The 27,933-nt window shown below is 40.0% G+C and overlaps 1 protein-coding gene across 7 annotated transcripts in view; it reads left to right on the top strand.

Moving 5' to 3' along the window:
* TAFA2 (TAFA chemokine like family member 2) overlaps positions 1-27,933 on the top strand; it is a 466,038-nt gene that overhangs the window by 142,640 nt on the left and 295,465 nt on the right. Inside the window, exon 1 of one of the 7 annotated variants that reach the window (XM_070409832.1) lies at positions 18,781-18,840. The exons of 5 other annotated variants lie outside the window; for them this stretch is intronic. The gene's annotated coding sequence lies outside the window, so the exon portion shown is untranslated. Of the gene's footprint in view, positions 1-18,780; positions 18,841-26,990; positions 27,085-27,933 lie in introns of those variants that run through there. One more of the 7 variants, XM_070409831.1, reaches the window with a different exon arrangement.

A 27,933-nucleotide genomic window follows, 5' to 3' on the forward strand; every position in this document is an offset into this window, starting at 1 on the left:
AGGGCAGGCCCAATCCCTAGGTGCAGCCCCTGGTTGGGCTCAGAGGAGGGCCGATTGGGGAGTTGGGGCGCCGCCCCCTGTCATGCACAGAGCAGGGCTGATCGGGAGGTTGCGATGCCACCCCTAGTCACACTCAGGGTACAGGGGGTTGGGGCACCGCCCCCTGTCACACTCAAGGTAGGGTCAATAGGGAAGTTGCGGCGTCACCCCCTGTCACGCACAGAGCAGGGCCGATCAGGGGGTTGGGGCGTTGCCCCCTGTCATGCACAGAGCAGGGCCCATCACGGAGGTTGGGGCTCTGTACCCTGTCACACACAGAGCAGGGCCGACCAGTGGGTTGAGGAGCTCCCCCCTGTCACTCACAGAGTAGGGCCGATAGGGGAGTTGGGGCACCGCCCCCTGTCACACACAGAGCAGGGCGGATCAGGGGGTTGGGGCGCTGCCCCCTGTCATGCACAGAGCAGGGCCCATCACGGAGGTTGGGGCTCCGTACCCTGTCACACACAGAGCAGGGCCCATCAGGGGGTTGGGAAGCTCCCCCCTGTCACGCACAGAGTAGGGCCAATAGGGGAGTTGGGGCACCGCCCCCTGTCACACACAGAGCAGGGTGGATCAGGGGGTTGGGGCGCCACACTCTATCACCCACAGAGCAGGGCCGATCAGGGGGTTGGGGCGCCGCCACTGTCACACTCAGGGCAGGGCTGATGGGGAGGTTATGGCTCTACCCCGTCACACACAGAGCAGGGCCCGTGGGGTTGGGGGGTTAGGGCGCTGCACCCTGTCACACACAGAGCCGCAGGGCGATCAGGGGGTTGGGGAGCTCCCCCCTATCAGGCACAGAGCAGGGCTGATCAGGGGGTTGGGGTGCCTTCCCCTGTCATGAACAGAGCAGGGCGGATAGGGAGGTTGTGGCCCCGCCCCCTGTCACTCACAGAGCCGCAGGGCGATCAGGGGGTTTGGGCGCTGCCCCCTGTCACGCTGATCCTGGTGCCGGGAGGCCTCGCGGCTCTGCTGATCCCGGTGCAGGGAGGCATATTACCCTTTTACTATATAGAATAGAGGCCTGGTGCACGGGTGGGGGCCGGCTGGTTTACCCTGAAGGGTGTCCTGGATCAGGGTGGGGGTCCCCACTGGGGTGCCTGGCCAGTCTGGCTGAGGGGTTGAGGGCCGTTTTCAGGCTGGCGGGTGACTGAAGCTCCCAACCCCTCCTTTTTTTCTTTTTCTTTTTTTTTATTCTGGGCCAGCTTTAGCTCTGAGGCCTCGGCTGCTGAAAGGAGGTTTCTGGCCTTTGTTTACCTTCTGTTTGATACAATGTTGTGGTCCGGCTGGCTGAAGCCTGGCTGACTAACGCAGGTTTCTGGGGTTTTGTTTAGCTTCTATATTTGCTACATAGTTGCTTAGAGTTGCAGCTGAGAGGCTGGCAAGTCAGGCGGGGATTGTTGGAGTCCGCCGTCACTGGAGCAAGCAAGTCTCCCTGTTCGCTTCAGTGCATGGCTGCTGGCCACCATCTTGGCTGGCAGTTAATTTGCATATCGCCCTGATTAGCCAATGGGAAGGGTAGCGGATGTACAGCTAATTATCATGTTTTTCTTTTATTAGATAGGATGATAGGAGCTTTAAAGTGTTAAAATTCCCAGATTATTGCCAGTTATTCTAGTATTAAGAACTTAAACTAAAAAGCTTTGGGCAATTCAAGCAATAGGAAACATCTGAGAAGGGGAAAAGATTTTGGAATCTGAGATTTCCTAGAACCTCACAAAAGAAAAAAATCACAGCTCCTGAGCACCTGCTCTCCTCAGAAGGGGGGTACCTCACTCCAGGATCACACTGTTAGTGGATCCTCAAGTACCTCTGTATCTATATCTGAAAGTATGCTGTTCAAAGATGAAAAAGTTTTGCCAATTGTGTGGAGCATTACAAGTCTCATGAGCAATTAATAGAAGATTTTCGAAGAGGATTGTATTTGCTTTAGAATGTTAGAACAAGTGCCAGTTGTTACTTTTTTTTGCCATTTGTTACTTTTTTAGTGCTTTTCTTTGTTTATTCTATTTTTCCAATGTAATTATCATAATTGTTATTACAGCTTTTAGTCTGATGTCAGCATAGCTTCTACAAATCTTAATAATGTCCCAGCATGTGGTTTAAATCCATGTGTAGGGATTTATGGACTTAATATAGGATGAAACTATTGCATGTATATGCAAGCAATATAGCCCTTTCTCTTGAAGAACTTAGAGTCCCTGCAAAGTATGTAATGTGTGACATATTTCCAAAATTATTTGTGGCAAACAAAACACCAACAAGTAAAATTAAAAAATATTTGTAATTAGTTATTATTTTTGAGATATAAACATGATTTTTCTTTTATTTATTTTTATTGTGGAGAGTATTACAGATGTACCCCATTGAGACTCAATTACCATAATACCTTTAACTAATTGCAAATATTATTTATCCCTCTTAAATAAGGCAGGATTTAAAACATACAATGAAATATTATTAATTAAAAATGGCATGTTTTAAATTTCTATTTCCAGAATGAGAAACGTACAAATTATAAATATTTGTTACTTCTGCCTTTATCATTTATGGCTGACAGCTCTATCTTCCTTTTTATTTTTGAGAATCTAATTTTTGTTAAACCATTGAGATCAGCAGAAATTATGAAGTTTTGACTATGAAGACCCTAAAAAAGGTGAGGAAAGACAAATTGCTGACAGGTCTGCATTTGAGTGGATCCAAGAAGTGGTCAGCAAAATAGTCTGTCTTCAGGATTGAGCTGATATAGCACAATGAACCTTGACAGAGTAGAGTATTCCTAAATGATGCTCTACTAGAATGAGGGGTTCAATACACTTAATGAGACACAGAGTCCATCATCAGAAGGTAGAGCAACAAAGTATAGGCTCATCGTGCAGTTGTAAGAGTTTTTAGAGGTAAGGTGAATTAATAGATACAGATACTTAGGAGTCTCGGCAGGCATGTAAGCTGGTAGGACCTGAGAAACCATTCAGCTGATTATAAGGTTCCAGCCACAAACCTAGACTTCAGGGCAAGCCTGTTCCAGCAGGGGGACTGGCTAGATGAAGACAAAGTCACAGTTCTGGAGGAATATATACACTGTGTATGCTACTGAAAGAAAGACTGGAGTGCAGAAACTAGAACTAAATCCAGCTGATCAAAATGAGGATACAAGCAGCTGAACTGAGCGAGCAGCCAGGAGACATATGCTGTTTGTGTTTGAACCTAAGTTTGGGGCTAGAGGTGTTCACAATATTCCTCTATGAGATCGGGATTGGCCTGAACTCTGGGGGAGAGTGGTGCCTTGGAGTGCTTTTGGTTGTGGGGAGGAGAGAACTTGGGGGACAGTTCCCCCTCTGTCCTGGGAATGCCTTCCAATACGGAATGGATGCCATGGTGGAGACAGCCCTCTTAGAGACTTTCCTTCATGATCATTATTTACATTTATATAAGGTATTAAGGTTATGTGGGTAAATTAAATGCCTCTTGTATATCCATTATAACTCTGTGATTTTAAAAGCATTTAATATTAAAAAGAATGCTATATAATTTGCTCTTCTAGATTCTTGGATTTTAAGCAATATTGGAATCTTCTTTCGGAATTTAAAGATGGAAAAAAAAAACACCTCCTTTAAAATAAAGTAGGATAGTATTTGAAAAGAGCCTTCTAGGTCCCGTGAGAAATCTTTATTAAACCATAAAGCTTTATTTAATCTTCAGGGTGGTAAGGAAACATGCTGTTATTATAAATGTTTAATTTTATATTGGAATGTACTGTATGTTTTTGTCTTATGCTGATTTTTCATTGTTTATTGAGGAGAAGAATAAGTATGCACATGATCCTATAGTAACTTCCAACTTCTACTTTGAGATTTCCTAACTACAGAGCCAGTTAAAGTTGTTCACCTGACCAGAAGGGCCCTTTAACTGATACATTTAGGTGGGGAATAGATTTTATGTTGCCAGCAGGAACTTTAATTACTTTTATGTGAATGGTTTCTTCAACTACTTTATGCATAAAGGCCTTGCAGATAAGAGAAATATCTTTTAACTATTTCTCTGTATCTAGGAAGTTGTAGTTTAATAAATCCGCTTTCAGAACCTGTCTCATTTCAATAACTACTTCATGGAGCAAAGCAGTCCACATGGAGGCCAGTTATGGTGTACTGGAAAGAACTTGAGTTTTGGAAGCAACAGATGTGAATTTTACTGCTTTTTTTAATCTCTTACTAACCCTGATCATGGATCATTTACCTAACACTCTGTTTCCTGACCTGAGAGTGGTGGATGAGTCACCTCCCCCAGAGGGTTGGTGTAGATACTAAACAGTGAAACACTTAACATAATGGCTGCACATTTTACAATTTCATTTAAAGTTTAGTTCTTTTTCAGCTCCAGTCTCCTATTTAAACAGAGGAGAAATGCCTCCCTCATCAGATTGTTTTGAGAATCAATGATGAAAACATTTTTGAATAATAAGGTCCTATAGGCATGTAAGGGGTTCATTATTCTTAACCTCTAACATGAGGGAAAACAATTGTTAATTTCTGTGAAATTCTTATCCTTTCTAATAAAGAAATAATATGCAAATTGACCACCACTCCAATACACAGGATGGCCGCCCCCATGTGGTCAAAGAGGCTGTCCCCATGTGGACACAAGATGGCCACCACAAGACGGCTAGCAGGGGAGGGCAGTTGTGGGCAATCAGGCCAGTAGGGGAGAGCAGTTGGGAGGGACCAGGCCTGCAAGGGAGGGCAGTTAGGGGGAACAGGCCTGCAGGGGACGGAGGGCAGTTGGGGGCGACCAGGCCTGCAGGGGAGGACAGTTGGGGGCAACCAGGCCAGCAGGGTAGGGCAGTTAGGGGCAACTGGACCAGTAGGGGAGGGCAGTTGGGGGTGACCAGGCCTGCAGGGGAGGGCAGTTAGGGGCAATTGGGCCGGCAGGGGAGCAGTTAGGCATCGATCAGGCTGGCAGGGGAGTGGTTGGGACAATCAGTCAGACAGGCAGGTGAGCAGTTGGGAGCCAGCAGTCCTGGATGGTGAGAGAGATGTCTAACTTCCCAGTCGGAGGTGGGATGGAGCCTAAACGGGCAGTCAGATATCCCTCGTGGGGTCCCAGATTGGAGAGGGTGCAGGCTGGGCTGAGGGACACACACACACACCCTCCCATGCATGAATTTCATGAACTGGGCCTCTAGTTTCTCTATAATCTAAATTCATTTTGACTTCTTTCCCCTTTAGTCCAGTGGCACTGCATGTCACCCCTTTAACCATGGCCTCAGGCTCCTTAGCCAACACTTCTTTTTGTTCCTCTAAATATCAGTGTGTTGGTTCCCTAGGAACACTGTAATAAAGCACCAAAAAACTGGGTGGCTTAAAACAACAGAAATGTATTGTCTCACAATTGTAGTCACTGGAAAGCCAATCTCAAGATGCCTGTACTGCGGTGCTCTCTCTGAAGGCTCTGGAGGAGGGTCTTCCCTGCCTCTTCCAGCCTCTAGCCATCCGTCCTTCGTGCTCCTTGGCTTGTGGATGTCAGTATTTCAGTCACATGGCTGTCTTCTTCTATGTGTCTTTACACCATTTCCTTTTTATGCATGTTGTCTCCACATTTAAATTTCGCTTTTTATAAGGACACCATTTATATTGAATTAGGGCCCATTCTAATGATCTCATTTTACCTTGTCACCTTTCTAAAGACTATTTCCCAACAAAGTCACATTCTGAGTGACTGGAGCGTAGGAGTTTAACATATCTTATCTTGGGGAGAGTGGGGCACAATTAAGCCCATAACAAATGGTATTCCCTAAGGTTCTGACCTCAGCCTCTTTTTGGGTCCCCTCCTCTGTGATTTCATCTTCTCATGACTTTATTGACAACTGTGATGTAATAGAATACTAGTAAACATGGTCTTTGGAATCTGACTATCTTACATTGGATCCTGGCTGTTTCACTAAACATCATATTTATAGGGGTCTGTTGAGAGGCATTTTCCCATTCAGGGTTTTTTCCTGGGGAATTTCAGGGTACGGAGTGCTAGAAACATGCCAAATCCTCCAGTGAGTTTGCCTTCAGCTTTCTTAGCTTACCCAGTTAATATGAACACTCAGAAACAACCGTGAAGGGTAAAAGCAATCAGAGAAAAATCACTTGGAGGAGCGTCACTTAAAGTGTGGTGCACACACCAGCAGCATCGATCACCTGGGAGATTTGGAAATGCAAAAGCTTGGACCCCACCTCGACCTACTGAATCCGGATTGGAGAGGTAGCGTTCAGGCATCTGTGTTAAGAAGTTCTGTTGGTGATTTGTACGCACGTTGCAGGTTGGGAAGTACTGAATGCGAGTGGGTATCACAGGACTCTGTGCATATCCGCCATGGTGATGGTGGTGGCTTCATGGGTTGATGGCACAAGTGAATATGCATCTCAGGACTGTTTAAGCAACAGGTGGTGGGGCCACCCCGCCCCTTTAACTTCCCTTTCCTTGAGTTCAGCAGCATTTCTAGGCATACTACGGCAAGAATGGCATGATATCAGGGCAATGTAACATTAATTTCATATGAGTTACTTTTAAAAGTCCCATTCCAAGCTCCATTTGGCAACTGATCTTTTTCAACACTGCTTAACGCCCTTCTTTCAACCATCAAGTTTCTCCTTTACAACTGTTTGTCCAGAGTGAGTATGAATCCAGTAAAAGGTGTTTCTATTATTTTTGAGGAAATATGTTATGCACACCAGCCTCTTATTATCCTCTCCAAGGGAGAGTGTGCAACATAAATTATAGTGATTTATTAGAAATGAAGAACCTATTCTAGTGCCCTTACTCAGCAGTTTTCATGAAGTGCTCTGTAAGTAGAAAAACATTTGTCATTTTTGGACAGATTCAGAATAAATAAAACAGAGAACTAGTACGAGGTATGTTGCATTTAACATCCACAATATTTGAAATAATCTTATGTTGTTGCTGACAGACACTGTGTAGTTAGGTCTATGATGGTTGCATCTGTACTGAACATGCATAGTCCTTTTTTCCTTGTCATTATTGCCCAAAGAATATAATAGAACAACTATTTACATAGCATTTACATTGTTTCAGGTATTATAAATAACCTAGAGCTGATTTAAAGTGTATGGGAGGATTGGCTGGGGTTTATGCAAATACTACTCCACTTTATATAAGGGACTTGAGCATCTGTGAACTTTAGTTTTCACAGGGGTCCTGGAACCAATCTCCTTTGAATATGGAGGGATGTTTGTAACTTAATTTCCTCCTGAGAGTTTGATAACTTTTATGTATAACTCGGGTTATTGTCATTTCTTTTAATAATGGAGACTTATAATGCACTCATGGTGGAAAAGATGGGTAAGAGGGATGTGCATTTTCTTTGTAGGAGCCTGGTATACTGTACTTTCCTGCATAGCATTTCCAAGTGATAGAATATAATGAAGGTCCTAGCATTTCATTCTTTCTCTTCCTTTATGTATGTCTAGAAGTTCTTTTAGATGTCTCCCCACCCCACCCCCACCCCTCATTGACCCCTTCTAGCTCTCACCTGCCCCCTGACCAGGCCTTCACCACAGTATTATCTTTGTCCATGGGTTATGCATATATGCATACAAGTTCTTTGGTTAATGTCTTCCTACCCACCCCTTAGAAGTTCTTATATAAAAAGAAAAGATAAATCGGATTAAAGTGGATATTCTGTATGTAGATACTTTTGTATTTATTTATCTAAAACTCAGTGAGCATTTGCTGTATAACTGGTCTGGGTATAAAGGTGTTTCCTCCAAAGAGATTTCAGTCTAGTTCAAGAGATTGTGAAATCATCTGGGGTAAAAGAATTTATTTTGTGAATTATATTTATCTATCTCTGAGCAATCAGTAATTAATTATCTGACAATTATTAATTATTGCTCTAGTCTAGAAATAGTGATTCTTGAATTTTTGTGTACATCAGAATTTAATGTGCAGATACTCTTGGGGTTTTTGCTGAAATTACAGGTAGCCTGCCCCTATCTCTCATTAGTCATGTTCCATAAGTCTGTAGTAGGGCCCAGGTATATGTATTTGTAAAGGGCAGAGCAGGTAATTCTGATGCCAACCAAGCTCATGAACCGTTGCTGCCAGTGCTTAGAAGCCAGGCTGATATCCATTATTTACTTGTGACATGAGTGGATTAGAATCATGCAGTTTTGTAAAAATCAGGAAATTGCCTGTAACTTTGAGCCAGAACTCAAGTGAGAGCCACTTAATGACTGCTTTGCTTTGGCTGCTGGAGACTTCACCTGGCCCATGGGTCAGAGGAGTTCCACTGGCAGTGTTTTTCCGTGCCGGCATGCGTAGGGAGCTTGGCTCTTGCTTCTTGGTTACTGGTTTGAATGGAGCTCATCCTGCACAGATGGACCATGGTTTGTGAGGACAGATGGAGAAGGAACAGCAAGTTCACTGGCAGAGCCAACACATGAGAGAAAAGACAAAGGCTGGGGGTGGGGCACTAAACAACACCAACACTCACCTGGTTTTTGTAGAAAATGCTCCTTTCTCTTATTGTATCTTAATAAGAGTGTACATAGCAAGTCTATTTAAAGTGCAAGTCTACTTGATGTTTTTCCTAAAGAGCAGAAGGAACTGAGTTAAGGAGAGATGCAGTTGACTGACTTTCTGTTTTAACAAATAAAGAAGGTCTCAAGTTAGTGTAGTCACAGGACTGGTAAGAAAAATAATGCGTGATTTTGGAGACACAACTTCTTCATTTTTGTATGTGATATTTGCTTTGGTTTTGATTTTTGTTTTTTTAGTTTTGTGCTAAAAGTAGGTATATTCAGATATTCTCCAGGGAGCATAAAATATAATTATTGCTATATATTCTATATTTTTATACTCTCCATTTACAGTTTATTCTCCATACTGTTTTAATGTAACTCTTACCCCCTCCCCAATATGCATATTGGAATTCCAACAATTCGTCACCAAAGTGTTATTTAGCAAACACTATGTAGAGCATTACTGCCAGGCTGTCAGGTGAACACAGATGCACAAAAGGCCCCTCAGTCTAAATGAACTTTGGGGAAGGACACAGCAAGTGGCCTTGTTCCCACTCCCAGCGAGGCAGCGAACCTAATTCAGAGCATCTGGGGAGTGGTTGACCTACTCTTCTGTAGGTTTGGAGAGCTATCATTCCTCTTGCAGATGTATGATTTCACTCTCAATTTCCTCCTGCCCTACACAGATTGTTTGAAAAAAATCACTCATTTTCATGAACTATTCAGTGTGTTTTTATTGCTTTTAGGACGAAGGCCAGACTTATTAACATTACTTATAAGGGTTTATAGCAACAGCTGTTAATTGGGGATGATTTTGTCCCTAAGAAGACAGTTGGCAAAGTCAGGAGACACTTTTGGTTCTCACAAGACATCTGAGGGTGGGTAATGGTGCTATTGGCATGCAGTGTGTAGAGGACAGAGATGCTGTTAAACATCCTATAAAGTGCAGGACAGGTCCTCACAACAGGAATTATTGATCCCAAATGTCAGTAACACTGAAGTTCAGAATCTTTGCCCTGTGGCGTCTGGACCCTCCTTGCTGCACCAGCTCCATCCAGGCTGCCCTCCCTTGGTTCTCTCCACTCAAACACACTGGCTTCCTTTCAGTTCTCTGAATAGCCTCTGGTGCTGTTTTATTCCTAGGGATTTTGATTTTGTGGCTAGCTGTACATGGACTCTCCTTCTACTTCTTTCATTTGTCTAACCGGAATGAACTCTGAACCCTTCAGAGCTCAGCTAATAGCACTCCTCAGAGAAGCCGTCCATACCTCTCCCACAGCTTAGATTGCCTTATGCTTTAAGAGCACCATGTATTCCCATGCCTTTGACCTTATGGATACTCTAATTAATAATTTGTTTTGTAATTGGTTGTTCACATCTTACCACTTCCATTAGAATATAATTTCAAGAGGGCAGGGCCTATTCCCTCTTGTATCCCCAAGGTCTGACAGTGCTTTGCACTTGGTAGTCACTCAGTAAATATCAGTTGAATAACTGAGTCATCCAATAGGATAATGACAATAATTTATAAAGAATTAGACCCATTGCTATTTTTTTACATACCATCTGGAGGTGTCCTATGCCATCTGTATCTATAAGGAATTTTCATCTAAACCAATATCTGGTATTAGGCATATGTAATTTTGTATTAGTAGTTAAGGGCAAAGGAGTGTGAGAAATGCTCACCTGTCCATATTCAAATAATGGATTTGGAGACATAAGCATAGTGAAAATGAAACTTTTAAACGTTCTTGGAAGAGCAAGTGTTCATCTGATTGAACAGGCCAACAGGAAGCAGCGATCACAGGCTATTTATCCCTCCTCCAGTTCCTCATTGGCTGAATACTATGGGGTTAATAGTTTTCCTCATAAGTAGTCTAGGTCTCATTGTCTCCTATTGGGCCATTTAAAAAAATGGGCTGAGGCCTTTTCTAATTGTCTCCACCTCCCCCTCTCTAGTTGAGGTGGGGGTGAGGTGTTTCATCCTGTGAGCCTTGGGTGTTTCCACTGTGATGCTGGCTCACATACACAGATCTTTGTTCTTATATCCTCTTCCCTCCTCCCTACATTCTGTTTGCCCTGGGGAAATTCAGTAGCCATTTCCATTAAAAGTTCACTATGCTGAAGATGGATCACAGAGGCCTATTTTCTAACAGAAAGATATGTTGGTTGTGGCCTTTTGGATGTCATTATTTTGATATCAGTATAAAGTCACTCTCTTTTTCTATCACCATCCCTTGCTCTCTTTATTCTATCCCTCTCCAATTACAGCTGACTTTCAATTTTTACTTTATTTTCTCATTGTTTGACTTTTTAAAAAGACTACTGAATATTATTTTTATGTTCAGAAAGATGATTAAAATTTTAAAATTCGATTGGAACTGGACTGGATACTAAGATTATATCCAAGTCCCCAAAGTATAATTTTATGAGTTTAATAATATCAATATAATACATGGTTCTATGGAGAAATCTGTGGGAAATTTAATTAAATATTAACCATGCAATTTGAAATTGAGAATAAGGGATCATATTGTGATCCAACATCCTGCTTGGCTCGCTGTTTAATATATAGTCAGTCAAATATGGTTAGCATAATTAGGCAACCTACAGAAAGCAGAGGTGTTCATTGTCTCAATTCCTTAAATGGAAAACAGATTGAATATCCTTATTCAGTTGATTAATCTATTTATTACTTGAAACTAATTTGAATGAATATTACAGCTAAAGAGAGTAATAAGAAAGCTTGAATTATAGACCATTATGTATGAATAAATTCACAAAGAATGAGCTGGCTCTGGCCCTTCCTGATATAGGCAAGTCTAATAAACATTTATGTGGTTTGTCTGCCAAGTGATGTTTAACCTTCATCCTGCCCCTACTCAGGGTGTAGGATTAGTAAAGGGGGTTGGGCTCAGAGAGAGGTGAAGATGTTTACTGTTTACAGTGCTTGATAATTTAAAAAATGCGTGGTCTGTTTTTAGCTGCCCTTGAGTCAGTATGCATCAAATTGTTGCTCATGATGTTATGTACCAAAAATACACATTATGGTGTTGAGATCTTTGTTCCCAACTTTCTTCTATGTCATGGTATTCAGTTAATTTTAATGCATGTATCAGGTTGCCCATATAAATTGTCAATATTTAACTGTTTTTTGACCTACAAAAATGATATTTTATCTGGTTCAGTTTAATATAAATAAATGAATAGGTGAGCTTTGAGTTCATTTTTACATAAAATAATGTTTTAATTAAGAGTGAAACAAATTTAAAATAGTACTATATGTACTTTTTAAAAAAATATATTTTTATTGATATCAGAGATGAAGGGAGGAGAGAGAGAGAAAGAAACATCAATGATGAAAGAGAATCACTGAATGGCTGCCTCCTGCAGGATCCACACTGGGGATTGAGCCCACAACCCGGGCATGTGCCCTGACCGGAAATTGAACCAGCTACCTCCTGGTTCATAGGTCAATGCTCAACCACTGAGCAACGCCAACTGGGCTATATGTACTTTGTTTAGGTACAGAGTGAGTGGTTTAAATAGATTTTTATGGCAAGCAAGAAAACCTAACCATAATTTAAATCATTTATTCTGCAGAAAACTGCATGTCAACTACAAAACTTAAATATGAACGTTTGGTACACAATATATTCAGAGATTGGTGACATAAATCATTACACCTGTAGGGATTACCTTCATATTCTGACACGGTAATTAATAGAAATTTCTTTACTAGTTCTTTGGTTTAGGGCTAGCAATTAGAGATGGGTAGAGAATTAGGTGATAATATCAGTCAGTGTTGCTGGATTCGGTGTCCTTGAGGCATTAACTCATTGATGGAAATCTTTTTCTCTGGGGGACAAGATCTTTGGGTTCTGATGAAATGTAGGGAAAATGTGCAGAATATACAAAGCAAACCTCTTTTCTAGGCTCTGATATATCCTGCATCAGCAATTGGTAATGAATGAAGCTCCTTTTTCATCATTATCTATTTTCTGATCTTAGGGTTTTGGGAATTTCTTAGCTCATGGACTTTTAGTTTTCCAGGCACTCAGGAATATATGTGTTTTCATGAAAAACCTCATGATGTGAGTGGGCATCTGGTGGTGTTGCATAAGCAGACACAGGAAGGGTGATGTTCCTGCCAAAGGCTGATGTAATCCACCATAATCTCAGCCTTTGGAAAGCAAGGGTAACAGGTTAGCTCAGTCTTGCTCTACAGATAGGCTGGGAAAACTTTCCAGGTGCCCATGTGACATGGCTGCAGGGGCCTGGCAGTTCGTGTACATGTTTTATTTTAGGGCAGCTTGTTGGTTGGAGGAGAGGAAGAGATAGGAGTTTGGATCATAAATTTTTATTTACTTTTTAAATCCCTGGAACATACAATAATAATAATAAAAATAATGGGAAAAAACATAAAGAAATGGGACTTATTGCTGAGGGATAGGATATTTTCAGGTGCAAATGTCGCTACCTCTTCTGATTTTATTTTTTAAATAAAAAGAGAAATAAGGGAACTTCCACATATTCTGTTTCTGTTTGTCTGGTTAATATAAAGCAAGAGAAGCACACAACACTCCTGATGCTCATAAATATAACAAGCTTCAAACAGCTTTGTTGTTTTTGCCTTGTTAAAAGAGAGACCTTGAGATTTTTTTATTAATGCATCAAGAAGTCTTATATGAGTTAATTTTTTTGAAAAACTAACAAACTAGTAATCCTATGGAACTTAAACAATTAAAAAATCAGATAATGAATAATGTGATTGCCAAAGCCACGGGTTCTTGAGGCTGTGAACACTCCAAATTGGTGAGATTAGAAACAATACTGAAATTATTATAATAATTATGAATACAATGATTTTTTCTTTTTATTGACTTATATATTTAAAATCTATTAAAATTTTCAGCAATATGTTTACATTTTCTTCATATTCAAAACAATTAAGAGGACCTTGTATCTTCATTGTGTGTGTGTATGTGTGTGTGTGTGAAAGAGAATGAGAGTGTATGTGTGTGTGTTTGCCATCAAGAGTAACCTTTTTTATTTTGACTGCATAAAATTTAGAAATGCTAAACAATAAACAGTATCTCTGACAAGAAGGAAGAAGAAAGCACTATAAATTGGAAAGAATACTAAAGATTTTTCATCTATGAATTTAGGGCTAAACTATCATATGATTTTAGGACTAAATTATGAATTTAGGACTGAAGTAATGAAAATATTATGTAGTTTGAATGCGGTGTTGTCCTGTTAAAGTTTTTTTCTTTTTTTTTGGCATTGCTTCTAAAACCAACCAAAATTTGCTCAGGTACACATTAAGTCATTTCTATAAATTTGTAATATCATACAATCATACAATCATGGTCTCTGTTTAAATGTCAATGTCAAACTTAGATGATGGTTTAGGAAATAGTGGTTATTTAAATCAAAATACAGTACTTTTAGTATATAATTCTAAAGGGTCTTATGAAGAATAATGTATTCATGAGAATTATATGAATGAATCTATATTTAAGTAATAGTACGGTAAGGTTATAATGCTGTATACTACTAAGGGTAATTGTGGCATCAATTTAGTAAGAGTAGCGAAACTAAAGAGCGATCAATCAGAATTACTGGAACAGAAACACAGGCAGCTGTTGTACGCTGGTTGTTGGGGTTCAGGACCCATCTGATGTGGAAGCTGAGTCACAACTGCAGATGACGCTGGATTCTTGAGCTCTTACTGTGTGACTTTCCTCCTGGGGACTAGATGATCCATGGCCTGGCACTTTAGGCCTCTGTGGGCTGTGGGGTAGAGCAGCAGGAACAAAAGGGCCACCTGGGAAAGGCTTGAACTTGGACTTGACCTCAGCCAGCATTTGCTTGTTGTGATCATTTTCTCTCCATAGGTACTCGAGCTTTCTCTCAGTGAACTTGGCTGCCATGCAGGCTTCTTCGGCTCTTCTCTGATGGTATCGAATCTCATTTTCATAGTAGAAAGTGCTTCTCCGTAGTTCCTGGTTCATGTCTTGGACCATCTTCCTATACATGTTCAGAAACTGATAGTTGGAGTTCATGTTTCTCCAGACGTTGAAAAACTTCTTCTCCATTTCGAAGCCCCGCATTTGCGCCTCAAACAGTTTTTTCTGTAATTGTGTTACAGGGTCTTCACATACATCAGGAGCAATTTCAAGCTTCAGCTTCAGCTGTTGCATCTCATCTTGTAGGCTTGCATTTTCACGCCGCAAAGATGCTTTCTCGGTTTGCAGACTAGTTCTTTCTGCTGCAAGCTCTTCATTCCTTTGCTTTTGCTCCCACACTTGTCTGGCTATTTCCTGATTTCCCTGGTCAGCACTTTGAAAGGACAGCCTGTCATCAGCACCATGAGGGACACCCTTGAGATCAACTTCCGACCCATGGATGAATCGATCTCCTTTGTCTACTCCCCTCTTTGGTGGGAATTCCAAGTTCCCATCACCCAGGTGATGTCCAAGGTCGTCAGGCTTGGGGTTTCCAGCCACTGACGTTGATTGGCCGCCTCTAACTTTCAGGACCTGCTCCCTTCCTGTGTTCGCCTGCTCCAGCCTCTGTTTCCCCTCCTCCTTCTCTTGGATTTTCTGCTTCCATCCCATAATTTCTCCTTGGAGCAATTCTGGACTTTGTGGGTAATGAGAGTTTTTGTTCAGACCATCCATTCTGTTCTTCTGAAGTTGTTCTCCATCAATCCCCGATGCTTTTGAGGTGGGCTGTTCACCAGTCACTTGGGAACGTTTAGGAGGTTGGCTCTTGCGTGCCTTTTTCCATAAGTAAGCCGTGTCCTGACGTGACAGCTGGCTCAGGTGTTTATTCAGTGCCCTCAAGCACAAAGTCTGCAACAGGAGAGGACTGGCCCCCACCCAGGGTGCCTTGAGGGCATGGTTGACTCCTGTCAGGGGTCCAGTGGTCTCACTACATCTTGCACAGACTCTATGGCGGCGGGCAGAGCACCTTGCACCTGGAGCCTTCGCACTTCTTGAAGCGCATCGTCTCTTTGCTATGACAGACACCACCACCAGAGTGCCCACCAGGATCCCCCAGGGGAACGCAGCGGGGCCTGGGCCGAGTCTCAAGCTCTCCGAAATCCCCAGCAGAACCCCGCACAGGTGCCGCAGGGTCAGCTGGAAGGCGGATGCCGTGACAGGCAGCAGGCCTCCCATGGCTGGTGGGGCTCTCGCGCCGCCTCTGACTGCCAGTGTCTGGTGGGCACAGAGACCACCCAGAACCCTGCGGAGTGCTCTGTCTCTAAGGTGACCGGGTGCCCAGCAACCAGGGCTGGTCAGTTGGGTGGGGGAGGGGAGGCCGGTGGTTCCAGAAAACAGTTCCTATCTTGGCTCTGACATGGGACGGTGTAAAGAACCAATGAACTTGAATGGAGAGTACAGAGTTCACATGCACCCCTGACGTCCCGCGTGAAGAAGCCTGTGCTATTGGCATGACTATGGGGCGGCTTTATAGTCAATGGATGAACCGATATTGGCACATTGTTGTCACCTAAAGTCCCTTTACGTTAGGGTTCACGCTTTGTGTTGCACATGATGTGGTTTTTGACAAATGTGTGGTGTCTGTACGCACCATTATAGTCCCACGGAATAGTTTCGCTGCCCTAACAATCCCTCGTGCTCCACCCCTGAACCCTGATCACGTTTCTTGCTCTCTACTCTGCTCTGCCTGTTATCAATAGGAGGATTCCAGCTTTTTAAATTAGTGTCAGCGTGGTGCCTCTTGTCCTTCCCTATAGTCTTCACCTTGTTGTGCCTTGTAGTTAAAGTGGGTTTCTTAAAGGCAACTTCATAGTTGGTTCTTGTTTTTTTATTTTTCCCATCACCATTTATCCCCTCTATGACCTCTTCCACTCACCCCACACTCACCACACTATTCTCCATGTCCATGAGTTCTCTCTTTATACTTTTTTCTCAGAGCTGTCTGCCTGCTCTCTGTGTCTGTCTCTATTTTGCTTGGTAGTTCAGTTCATTTATTAAATTCCACGTATGAGTGAAATCTTGTGGTACTTGCCCTTCTCTGACCAGCTTATATCAATTAGCATATTATTCTCCTTGCTGTTGCAAAAAGTAAAATTTTCTTTCTCTTGAAATTTTCTTTCTTTTAACAGCATGGTGTAAATGTATCATAACTTTTTTATCCACTCATCTACTGATGGACACTTGGGCTGCTTCCAAATCTTGGCTATTGTAAATAACGTTGCAGTGTACACAGGAGTACATATATTCTTTTGAATTAGTGTTTTGGGTTTCTTCGGATAAGTTCTCAGAAGTGGCATTGCTGGGTCATACGAGAGTTCTACTTTTAATTTGTTGAGGTAATTTCATGTTGTTTTCCACAGTGGCTGCACCAATCTGCATTCCCAACAACAGTGCATGAGGCTTCCCATTTCTTCACATCCTCACCAACACTTGTTATTGATGACAGCCATTCTGACAGTAGAAGGTGATACCTCATTGTGGTTTTTATTTGCTGATTAGTGATGTGGTTTTAATCTGATGATTAGTGACCTCGAGCATCTTTTTGTGTCTATTGGCATCAGTACGTCCTCTTTGGAGAAGTATCTATTCAGGTCCTTTGTCCATTTCTTAATTGGGTTCTTTGTTTTTTTGGTGTTGAGTTTTATAAGTTCTTTATAAATTTTGAAACTTAACCCCTTATCAGATGAATAGTTTGTAAATGTTTTCCCATTCAGTGTGTTTTCATTTTGTTGATGATTTCCTTTGCTGTGCTAACTCTTTAGTTTGATGTAGTCCCATTTGTTTATTTTCTTTTCTTTTGTTCCCTTGCCTGAGGAAATATATCAGAAAAAATATTGCTATGAGAAATGTCCATGATTTTACTGCTTATGTATTCTTCTAGGATTTTTATGGTTTTGAGTCTAACATTTAATTAAGTCTTTAATCCCTTTTGAGTTTATTCTTGTGTGCTATGTAAGAAGGTGGTCTAATTTCATTCTTTTGCAAAAATATGTCCAATTTTCCCCAGCACCATTTATTGAATAGACTATCTTTATCCATTGCACATTTTTGCTTCCTTTGTCAAATATTAATTTTCTATAAAGGCATGGGTTTGTTTCCAGGTTCTCTATTCTGTTTCATTGATCTATATTTCTGTTTTATGCCAGTATCATGCTCTTTTGATTACTATGGCCTTAATGTGTAGTTTGATATCAGGTAGTGTGATTCCTCCAACTTTGTTCTTCTTTCTCAAGATTGCTGTAGCTATTTGGGATCTTTTGTGGTTCCATATACATTTTTGAAACATTTGTTCTAGTTCTGTGAAGTAAGCCATTTGTTATTTGATATAAATTGCATTGGATCTGTAGATTCCTTTGGATAATATGGACATTTTAATAATATTAATTCTTCCTATCTATGAGCATGGTATATGCTTCCACTTATTTGTATCTTCCTCAATTTCTTTCTTCAGTGTCTTATAATTTTTGAGTACTGGTTTATTACATCCTTGGTTAAATTTATTCTTAGATATTTTATTCTTTTTGAAGCAATTGTGAATGAGATTGTTTTTTAAATTTTCATTTCTGATAGTTTGTTGTTGGTGTATAAAAATGCAACTGATTTCTGGATATTTATTTTGTATCCTGATACTTTACTGAACTAATTTATCAGTTCTAGTAATGTTTTGATTCATCTTTAGGGTTCTCTATATGTCAGCTGCCAATAATGACAGTTTTACTTCTTCCTTTCCAATCTGGATGCCTTTTATTTCTTCTTCTTGTCTGATTGCTGTGGCTAGGACTTTCAGCACCTAAGAGTGGTTGAAGAGTTGCATAAGAGTGGTGAAAGCAGATATCCCTGTCTCATTCCCAGTCTTAAGGGTAACGCTTGTTACTTTTGCCCATTAAATATCACGTTGGCTGTAGGTTTGTTATATATGGCCTTTTTAATATGAAGTATGCTCCCTCTATCCCACTTTGCTAAGTGTTTTTTTATCATAAACTAGAGGCCTGATGCATGAAGATTCGTGCAAGAATGGGCCTACCTTCCCCTGTTTGCCGGCATCGCCTTTGCTCTGGTTGGAGCCACCTTTCTGCCTTCGTTCAGGCTCGGAGCTGCCTTTCTGCCTTCCCACACTGCCCAGAGGCCTGGAACGCCATGGCAATGAGACAAACGTCCCGCCCTGCCCCGGCAGCTCAGCACCTGCATATGCAAATTAATCGACCATCTTTGTTGGGTTACTTTGCATACTCACTCCTGATTGGCTGGTGGGCATCGGGAAGGTATGGTCAATTTGCATCTTTTCCTTTTATTAGTGTAGATAGTTGCTGGACTTATAAAATGCTTTCTCTGCATCTATTAATACGATTATTGGTTTCTATCTTTCTTTCTTTTTAAAAATATATATATTTTATTGATTTTTTACAGAGAGGAAGGGAGAGGGATAGAGAGTTAGAAACATCGATGAGAGAGAAACATCAATCAGCTGCCTCCTGCACACTCCCTACTGGGGATGTGCCTACAACCAAGGTACATGCCCTTGACTGGAATCGAACCTGGGGCCCTTGAGTCTGCAGGCTGATGCTCTATCCACTGAGCCAAACTGGTTAGGGCGGTTTCTATCTTTCAAATTGTTTATGTGATGTATCATGTTTATTGTTTTGCGGACATTGTAATAGCTGCTTCCCAGGAGTAAATTCCACTTGATCACAATGTATGATCTTTTTAATGTATTGCTGGATTCAGTTTGCTAATATTTTGTTGAGGATTTTAGTATATGTGTTCATCAGGGATATATGCCTATAATTTTCTTTCTTTGTCATGTCTTTATCTTGTTTTGGACTTAGAATAATGTCGGCATTATAAAGTGAGCTTGGAAGCTTTCCCTCCTCTTGAATTTTTAGGAATAGTTTGAGAAGGATAGATGTTAGTTCTTTATATGTTTGGTAAAATTCACCTTGAAAGTGGTCTGGTCCAGGGCTTTTGTTTGTTGGGAGTTTTTTGTTTACTGCTTAAGTTTTACTAGTAGTAATCTATTTATTCAGATTCTCTGATTCTTCCTGATTTAGTTTTGGAAGATTGTATGTTTTTAGGAATTTTTCCATTTCTTCCAGATAGTCTAATTTGTTGGCATATAGTTGTTCATAATATTTTCTTACTATCCTTTGTATTTATTTGGTGTTAGTTGTTACTTCTCTTTCATTTCTGATTTTAATTATTTGGGTCCTCTCTCTTGTTTTCTTGATGAGTCCAGTAAAAGGTTTGTCAATCTTGTTTATCTTTTCAAGGAACCAGCTTTTGGTTTCACTGATTCTTTTTTAGACTATTTTATTTATTTCTGCTCTGATCTTTATTATTTCCTTCCTTCTACTCTGGGCTTTGTTTATTGTTCTTTTTCAAGTTCCTTTAAGTATAAAGCTAGGTTGTTTGTTTGAGCTTTTTCTTGTTTCATGCAATAGTTTGAAATGCTATGAATTTCTCTTTTAGGACTGCTTTCCCTATGTCCCACAGATTTGTGTTGTTGTGTTCTCATTTTCATTTGTTTCAAGGTATCTTTTGATTTCTTCCTTCATCTCATTGTTAACCCATTCATTGTTTATTAAGATGTTAGTGTTTATGTCTTTGTGTGTTTTTCAGTTTTCTTCTTGTGATTGATTTCAAGTTTCATAGCATTATGGTGAGAGAAGATGCTTAATTTGATTTCAATCTTCTTAAATTTATTGAAACTTGTTCTGTGTCCTAACATGTGGTCTATCCTAAAAAGCATTTCATGTGCACTTAAAAAAGAATGTACCAGTATATTCTGCTGCTTTGGGATCGATCTATCCATTGATGTCATGGGGTATTAACATCCCCCACTATAACTGTATTGCTATCAATCCCTTCCTTTATGTCTATCAAGATATTCTTTATATGTTTAGGTGCTCCTGTGTTGGGTGCATAAAGGTTGACTAGGGTGATATTTTCTTGTTGGATTGCTCCCTTTATCATTATGTTGTGTCCTTATTTGCCTCATACTATATCAATTGTATACAATTGTTTGAATTTTATTTTGTCATATATAAGTATTGCTACTCCTACTTTTTCTTCCTTTCCATTTCCATGAAATAATTTTTCCATCCCTTTACTTCTAGTCTGTGTGTATCTTTTGTTCTGTGATGGGTCTCTTAAGGCAGCATGTATATAGGTCTTGTTTTCTTATCCATTCAGCTACCTTACATCTTTTGATTAGAGTATTGCAGCCATTTACATTTAATGTGATTATTGATAGGTACACATTTATTGCCATTTTATTTTTTAAGCTCTGTTCCTCTGTGTTTTCTTTTCTTTCTTCTTCTGCTTCTTAAAGCAAACCCTTTAACATTTATTTTAATAATTTTTTGGTGGTAACAGACATGTTTAGCTTTTTCTTATCTGGGAAGCTCTTTATTTCTCCTTCAATTTTAAATGATAGCCTTGTTGGGTAAAGTAGCCTTGGTTGTAGGATGTATACAATTGATATAAACATAATAAATTTTACTCCTTATAACCCTTTCACATGGGAGGTAAATGTAGTGCTGAAAGCAGTGCCCTTTGTTCTAAAGTCTTTTTTCCCCCTTTTCTTCTAGAAAATGATGTGATGATACTGCTTTGTTTATGCTGATTTTCTAGAAACTTTTGATGGTGTGTGTGTTTGGAAAAGAGAGAGAGAGAGAGAGAGAGAGAGAGAGAGAGAGAGAGAGAGAGAGAGATATTAGCTCCCTATCCTATGTAAGGTCATCTATGTGGTCATGACCTTGAGGGCTAAGTCAACTTTCCTCACCTGGGTTCATTTTAATTCCAGAGAAATCTTGACCTATGCTTAACTAAGGAGGTGATATAGAAGTACACAGTGATTGCTCTTTCTCTTGATTTTATAGTCCACATTTTTTTGTGTCCTGTTTTTTTTTGTGTTTGTTTTGGGGTTTTGTGTGTGTGTGTGTGTGTGTGTGTGTGTGTGTGTGTGTTTTACAAGGGCTGGGTGAGGAGGAAAGACAGTTTGTCCTGTCAATTCAGGATGTTCTGTCATATTGTCTGATACTTAACCACCTTCTCATGAATTTAAGCTTTAAGATATGGGACATAAAACTAGATAATGCATAGTTTACTGGAGTTGGAAGCTTTGCAAGCAGAAGACCTGCTAATTATTAGCTATATGACCTTAAATGAGTTGCTCACCTCTCAGACATATAATTTTTTATCTGTAAAATGGCTATTATAATACCTCTCTAACAAGCATAATATTAGTGTTAAAAAAGCATATCAGACAGGTGAACTTGTCTAGCACATCATAAACATGCTAGGTTTTCTAGAATTTGATAGTTTTCTTTCTTCCTATCACCCCAGCTGACCATAGCAGTGCTACCACTAGGATTTTTTCCTTTATAGATTAGAAACCTAACCAAATGGTTTGAGATCATTAGTTTGATTTCACTTGGAATAAAAATATAAAATGATTGTTTAAAAGCATTTAGTGGAGGTTAAAATGTTCTTTACCTGTTTTTTAATTAAAAAAAATTAAATACATTGACATTTTTTATTTTCAATAGGTAACATATTATTTGGTCTTTTAAAATATTCATCTTTATAAATTTTCTAATGCATGTCTGTTAATTAAATACATATGTTTTAAAAGAAAGTAATTATGCTTTGGTAGCTCTTTGTTGTTATCACACTATGAATAATAGATGGCAGAGACTCCTGTATTAGATGTAAAGGAGGCGTGAATGGAAGCGACCAGGAATTGGGAAGAGGTTTGGCCTATAGTTTGTCCTTTGGGGCGGTGTACTGGTTGCTGTGGCAGATGTCCCTTTTCCTGCTTAATAAACAAAGATGATTTTACTCACATTTATTCTTGGCTCCTACCTCACAACAGGTGGCCAGTCAGCCTGTAGATGACTCTGCAACTGCTGGCTGTCAGGAGCTTTGAGAACCTTCTGTTATGATTAAAGCGATAGTGTAGAGAAACTTAGGAAAATTAACTGAGTTTATATAGTGTAAACTCACTTGTAAGCAGAGGTGGATTCTAGTAACCCACATGATACTTCTGTTATGCTGTGTTGACATGTTTGGCCACAGTGGACTCTAGAATTGGCCATGTAGTTAGTATTTAGTACCTGGCAGCTGAGAACTATTTCATAAATGTCTGTGCTTTGAGCCTTTGTCAAAAGAGGTCTTTTTTTCAAGTCCTATCAGACTTTTCTTCTTGCAGACAAGGAGATATGGTGCAGAGGTTAAAGACAGGTGAGAGAGGGAGACTCATTGTGACGGAGAGAATGAACTGTCTTCCTGTCCCTTCCTGGTCTAGCTCTTGGTGTAGATATACTAGGTCCTTGCCCCGCCCAGCTTGTCCTAGTAGAAGGCCAGACTAAATCCATAGAAAACAAGAATGAACATTTGTCTTTGGACACATTCCTTGAGAACTTGATATGGCGCTAGAGTTGCAGAGAAATATTTTGGTAATTTTCTCTCTTATAACAATGAAAACACAAGGGACATTGTTCTTCTCTACCCATGACATGGCCTCATGGGATTTGAACCCAACTAGTCTGATAACAGATTCTGTCACTACAGCAGAAGAGTTAGTAACTAAAGACCTCAGAACTCCTGAGCTAGTCTTGTAGTTCTCCAAAGGCGTCTGTGATGGTAAAGCATTAAAACATGGCATTTAAACCCAGGAATTCTACAGACGGATTATTGGGTTAGAATCTCTGCTTTACCACTTTCTACCTTTGACAACTGGGCAAATTAATTAAACCCTGTGTACTTAAATTTCTTTATCTCTAAAGTGGGAATAGTATCTGCTTCATGGAAGATTTAGAATAAACTTTAATCCCGGCCTGGTATATGGCAAAGTACCACACATGAAGTTATTTTTTGGGGGGATGGGGTGGGGATAGATTCACTCTCTATAAAGTAAGGTAACATTGATGTTCTGTAAAAAAAATAATTAGAATGTTCTGGGATTCTTATATGAAAAGTGCTACACAATTATGTATCATAACCCTAACAAAAGGAAACTGAACATTTTCTTACTTTGCTTGTTGTAATAAATTTCACTTTCTTAGAGATTTTACATTTATATAACTTCTCATGAAGATAATTTATTATTCTCTAGTAGTATTTTTCTTCCCTTCTCTATTGCCCCATGAACAATGCTCTCGTTTATTCATTTATTTGAGTGTAAACATTGTCCTCTTAGTTCATGTCCTGTGTCTAGGGTCATTCTAAAAGGCTGTAGACTACATGTTCATTCTTTATCTTCACAAAATTAAATTCAAAATAGTAACTTACATGCAAGTCTAAAAAATTTTCATTTAAATAATTTACACTAAACTCTTTTACTGCAGTGGTTTTGTCTAATTTTATAGTTATAAATATGTGGCTGATACATCTGAAACCTACATAATTTTATTAACCAATGTTACCCTAATAAATTCAATAAAATTTAAAAAATTAAAATTAATAAATATTTGGCTGATGTTGCTCAGCTAAATTTAATTAGAAATAATTATTTTAGAAATAGTGCTGTTATAAATGAGATTCTGTGAACCACAGGAGAGTTATTATTCAATCAGAAAAGAGAATTCCTTGGAAAAAATGTAAGATTTTGAGCTATTGGTTTAAAAAAAAAGACCCTAAAATTATTATGAAATTAGATAAATTAGGACTATAATTTCAAGCTGTGCTCTGATTTATCTCACGCTGTTTGATATTGCCACATAAGTGATGCCAGCATGGTCAAGCGTTTAAATGCAAATTTATAATTCTAAATGCTTTCCTACGTTGAAGGCATTTTGTTTAAGCTTGAAATCCCCAAAAGATTGATCATGAGTTGGAGTACTTCCTGAAATGGAAACCTTTGATAAAAATAGAAGATGCAGCAAATAAGCTGAATAATGCTGTTATTCAGCAAATGCAAAGCATAGGCCATCTCCCAGGCTCTGCAAACCAAAACAAAGTTGGAAAAAATGACTGCTGTCTGCCAGAGGATAGGGGAATCAGACTTGTTTGTGAGACAAAGGAGGAAGTGTGAAACATGAAAGGTCAAGTCAAGCTGGAGCTAGAAGAAAGAAAATCAGATCAATAAGCAAATCAACCTGTTATAGTGACAAAGGATGTTTCCAGGCTTTGCCACGAAGAGAGAAAAATCTATCATGGGTTCACCTCAGTGCAAACTGTGGGGAGGCCTGGCAGGGGGCTTACATGTTCCTTTCCTCTGTGTGCCTTCTTTGAATGGCTACATCCATCTACTCAGGTAAACCTTCTTAAAACAAGAGGGCAATGAAAGTTACACAAATGGAATACCTAAGAAACCTTCCCATTTCACCAGTGATTTATCAGAGGGCTAGAGAAAAGGCAATAGACTAAATTTAATCGCTTTCACAGTTAGGGCTTATTTTATTTTTATTTTGTTAATCCTCACCTGCAGATGTATTTTGCATTGATTTTTAGAGAAAGTGGGAGAGAGTTGAAGAGGGTAAGAGAGAGAAAGAATGAGAGAGAGAGGAAGAGAGAAAGAGAGAAAGAGAAAGAAAGATGAATGTACTCACATCCACTGGTTGCCTCCTGCACACCCCCCACTACCAGTCTGGGGATCAAACCTGCAACCCAGGTACATGCCCTTTACTGAGAATCACTGGGAATGGAACCTGCGCTGTAACCACTGAACAACACTGGCCAGGCTTTATGGTTATGGTTTATGTTTATCTAAAAAGAATGATGTGAATAATGTTTGCTTCTCCCAATTTTTTTAGTGTTAGTAGATTCCCACCCCCCCCCCCCCCCTTTGGAATATAAATTATTAGTAATCCTCATTGAATGGGTTCCTGCATGTACTAAAATGTGTAAAAGAATCAGGGTTTATTGTTTACCATGTTAATATGTCTTACCAGTTAATTTAGAGTCTTGGCTAGACTACTCACTTGGCTTCTCCCTCTTCAGTATATGTAGCAGGTAATCAATATTTTTAATTTTCGTTTGGTAAAAACTCTAGTTTGCATTGTAATTAAGATAGAAGAACCAGTTTTTAAAAATCAGGGCTAGAAAATAAAATTTGAATTAGGCATAATTTGTCTCATAAAAACATATTTTTTGTTATTAGATGCCTTTTAAAATGCAATGCTCCTTATGCTTTACTAAGTATGAAACAAAGCAAGTTAATAGACAGATTTTTTTTTGCAATAAACAACAGCAATAAAATGTTCTGGCTAAATTGTACCTATTTGCTTGAATATGGATGATACATTTTATGTAGAAGTTCTTTCTTATAAATGAAAAGAGTCCACAGTGACATTTTTTGGATTTATGTCATACAGAGAGAAAGCTGCCAATTGTTGGTGGTCATTATGTAGACATCAGGATGGTTTCTCATATGGGACGTTAACTTTATCCAACTGCAGAGTAAAAACAGTCTGCAGAGGTTGTGCTCTGGTCAAGCAGCTGGCCCCTCAAACACTAGCACAGAGTCATTGTAGAAGAAGGTATGCCTGGTGAGACCCATATCTAGCTCTTTCTAGACAACTATTTATCTTATTCTCCATAACTGTTCATTTTCATTAACATAACACAGTCAGGTTACGTAGGCTGTAGGTTTTGTAAGGTTGTATTTACAGTAGTATTTACCACATCTCTGCAGAAAGCTAAGGAGAGTGAAGCTGAGATCATGGAGCTGTTTATTGACTTTCCTAGTGGAAACAAGGATTATTATACTGAACTAGAGGCCCGGTGTACAAAATTTGTGCACTGGGGGGTGTCCTTCAGCCCAGCCTGCACCCTCTCCAATCTGGGACCCCTTGGGGGATGTCCGACTGCCGGTGGATCCGGCCTAAACTGGCAGTCGGACATCCCTCTCACAATCCGGGACTGTTGGCTAACTAACCACTCACCTGCCTGCCTGCCTGATTGCTCCTAACCACTTCTTCTTGCCAGCCTGATTGATGCCTAACTGCTCCCCTGCCGGCCCAATCACCCCCAACTGCCCTCCCCTGCCAGTCTGGTCACCCCCAACTGCCCTCCCCTGCTGGCCCAGTCACCCCTAACTGCCCTCCCCTACTGATCTGGTCACTCCAACTGCCCTCCCCTGCAGGCCCATTCATCCCTAACTGCCCTCCCCTACTGGCCTGGTCACCCCTAACTGCCCTCCCCTGCAGGCCTGGTCCCCCCAACTGCCCTCCCTCCCCTGCAGGCCTGATCACCCTCAATTGCCCTCCCCTGCCAGCCTGGTTGCCCCTAACTGCCCTCCCCTGCTGGCCTGATTGCCCACAACTGCCCTCCCCTGCCAGCCATCTTGTGGTGGTCATCTTGTGACCACATGGGGTGGCCACCTTTTGAGCAATGGGGGCAGCCATTTTGTGTGAGGGTGTGATGGTCAATTTGCATATTACCTCTTTATTATATAGGATTATGGTGTTGCGAGAGGGGAAGAAGGGATCTGCCTGATGCAGAGAATGTCTTCACATTGGAGGCAGCCAAGAGAAATAGGAGCAGAGACTCTTCAAGCAGTAGAGGTAAAACAGCTGATCCTGATGTTGGAAACTTTATCACATCACACATAAACAGGCACTTTAGCACTAATCAACACTTCTGATTTTTTCACAACCTTAGAAAATATCTACTTAACTCTTCTATAAACCTCCTAATAAGGTAACTGAGGTTAGCCACCCTCTGGCAATAAAGATGATAATGTGCAGTGAAGAAAAAAATGGAATTCGAAGTAACTGTTGGTGGAAAGCTTTGGGGAGAGACCTGTAGTTTTTCCCTACCTGAATTTTTTCTCTTTCCTTTTTTCCCTCCTTCTCTTTGACAGCAGGTCAAATTCAGACTGTAAGTAGTGGATATAGCAGTAAAATTATCCATCTCAGGTGAATTGAAAAAGTACAGAGTTATGAAATGTTGTCATTCTGACTCAGTGATGTTCTCTAGTGAATACAAAAGGTGTGTTGTTTCTGTAGGAAACTGAGAGGAAATTAAGATACACTTCACTTTCTTAGTTACAAAATCATGGTTTCTAACCCTTGTCTTGGTTTGTAAATCTTGTGCTGTGTGGATATTGCTCCAATAAAATGGTAACTTCCTTGTTTGTTATCTGATTTTATCTAATTTATTAATAAAGTGATTAAATCTATAAAACACAATATATGCTATAACCTAGATGTACATATAATTGTAAATTTAGATCTGAATTCAAAAGCAAATTTATTTAACATAAGCAAAATATTTAGTTTCTTCCCCCTTTTTATTTTTATTTATTTATTTGTTTATGTATTTATTTAGAAATATTTTTATTGAGTTCAGAGAGGAAGGGAGAGGGAGAGAAACATCAGTGATGAGAGAGAATAATTGATTGGCTATCTCCT

Source organism: Myotis yumanensis, unplaced genomic scaffold (assembly GCF_028538775.1).
Source record: "Myotis yumanensis isolate MYYU_CA2020_CCGP unplaced genomic scaffold, mMyoYum1.0.hap1 SCAF_3, whole genome shotgun sequence".
Classification (NCBI taxonomy): domain Eukaryota; kingdom Metazoa; phylum Chordata; class Mammalia; order Chiroptera; family Vespertilionidae; genus Myotis; species Myotis yumanensis.